The 2,244-nt window shown below is 39.0% G+C and overlaps 1 pseudogene; it reads right to left on the reverse strand.

The window, feature by feature from the left end:
* LOC109387504 (PHD finger protein 3-like) overlaps positions 1 to 2,244 on the reverse strand; it is a 17,038-nt pseudogene that overhangs the window by 10,473 nt on the left and 4,321 nt on the right.

The raw sequence follows: 2,244 nt of genomic DNA on the forward strand, positions 1-2,244 counted from the left end.
CTCCTGTTTGGTGACTTCCACTAAAGGTTCCATCACTGTTGGCAGCTCTTCCTGAAGAGCTTGCTGAGGCTTGTTTCTCTGCTTGTGTAGTACAGTTGTAAAAGAGTTAAAAAAGTCATTTTCTTCCTCTGGTGCTTCCTCTGTGGAAACTTCTATTTTATTTTTTTTTCTCGGGTGGCAATGCTATTGGTCCACTTTCAGGAGTCTCAGCAGTGTGACTAGCACTGGCACTGGCACTGGCACTGGAACTAGCGCTGTGTTGTCGCTTCAGTTTTTGACAAATAATTAAGCCCAACAACAGATTAGGTCTATGCAGTTCAAGACCCGGTCCATCAAAAGGCACAAGAGGGTGTGGAATTTTATCTGCAGCACCCAAAGGAATAAGGTATATGTCTTTAGCCTGCTTCATGTTGTTAGCAGCTACTCCACAGCACTTTCTGCTACTGAAGTAGGCAAACAGCAAAGTGTAAGAAATTTGATATTCTTCAGTTATGGGTGTGAAACGAACCACACAAATTTCCTTGGTTCCTGATGCTTTGATTTTTTCCACATAATCCCAAACTGTCTGAGGTGATATCCTGCTGCCTACTTGAATACTGCCTGGTAGATCCTCTGTCAAGTATTCGGGGAAACCAGACACTGGGTAGGCTTTGGTAACAAATTTTGCCACAGAAGGCATGTTGATAAAACCTTTCCAGATGAAGTTCAATCGAGTCAGGAATGTAGACTCAACTTCAGCAGTTCAAGGCATCTCTGGATGTGGAGCAGGAGAAGAATGTTGACTTCAGAGACTCTTGTTTCTCCTCCTCAAAGAATTCAGAAGCCAAAATATTTGAGGTCGAAGACAATGCATCTGCTATACTTTCTGCTTCATTGTCTGAATGTTTATGAGATACTCCAACAACAACTTTCACTTTTTTTGGAGAAAGATCATCTACAGGTGGTGCCATTCGACCTATACAAATTTTGCAGTTAAGATAAAAAAGATGTTGTCTGTGTTGACTAGCAGTATCTTTAGATGTGGAGTGAATCTCTTCTTTTTGTTTTTCAGGTCCTTCTGTCTTCTCCAATGACTTACTAGCTGTTGGTTCCTAAATCTCCATGGGTGCTTCCTGTCCTTTCATTGGAACATCACTCTCAATTTCTATTTCACCTTTATGAGTTATTTTTGTGATTGGTCATCTTTCCACTTCTCTCTGCTCTTTCTCAATCATCTCTATAGTATGTCTGTTTTCTCTTTATCTCCAAGCAGCTAACTCTTTAGAAGCTAATTCTTCTGGACTCATTCTTATAAGATGATTAGGGGTTACTTCTCCTTTTGGCACTTTTTAAAATAATATATTGTTTTTAGGATCTTTCAGGTTGAACATCAAACTTCTATATTTATTCTTATAGTTAGCATCTGTGTCCCGAAAAAAAGAGAAAAGCTCTTTTTCAATTTTTGTGGCAACTTTTGCTGCCTTTTCCTCTGGTACCTTCAAATTTGAGTCTTTTTGAGAATGTCTGACACTTTGTCTGATCTGATCTGAAGAAGGCTTGGAAGTAGAAGCAGTAGGAGGATGCACATTAGATACTCCTTTTCCAATTTTCTTCTTTCTTATGCCTTGCTTCTCATGAGTACTTCCTGGTTTTGAAGCTTTTTCTCCTATCCATGTAACAGTTGTAGACTCTTTTGGTATTTTTTCATTTTTTTCTTCTGAGGTTCTCCGAGGTAAAAATGGTCATCCCACCTTTCGAAGAGAAGCTAGCTGCCATTTTTTATTTCATTATCTCTACAGTCTGATGAGGTTTTGCCTTCACCAGATTCCCATTTTAAAATTTTGACCTAATGCTTCACTGTATCATCCATATATTTGGTTTTGTCATTTGTTGGTGTGTGCTTTGATAACCCAAGCTTTTCATATTCCATTGTTTTATCTTCACTCTGGACTTCAACTTTAGCTTGGTTTTCTAAAGTATCTGGATCTACTATTTCAGTCTTTTTATCTTCTTCAGCACAACCTTTCACGCACACATATTCTTTGTCTTCCTCTCCCACTTGTTGTGCTTGAGAAAGACTTAACCCAACACAATCACCATGAAACCAGTCACCACATCTCCCACAGCCAACCATAAACTTTGTGCCACTAAACGAGGTGATCGTCTTGGTGATCTCACTGAATTGTTTTCTACTTTGTCCCTCAAATTCCTGTTAGGTAAAATCAGTTCTACTTCATCAATGGTATCATTGGCACTTTCTTTAAC

This window comes from Hipposideros armiger, unplaced genomic scaffold (assembly GCF_001890085.2).
Source record: "Hipposideros armiger isolate ML-2016 unplaced genomic scaffold, ASM189008v1 scaffold_160, whole genome shotgun sequence".
Taxonomy (NCBI): domain Eukaryota; kingdom Metazoa; phylum Chordata; class Mammalia; order Chiroptera; family Hipposideridae; genus Hipposideros; species Hipposideros armiger.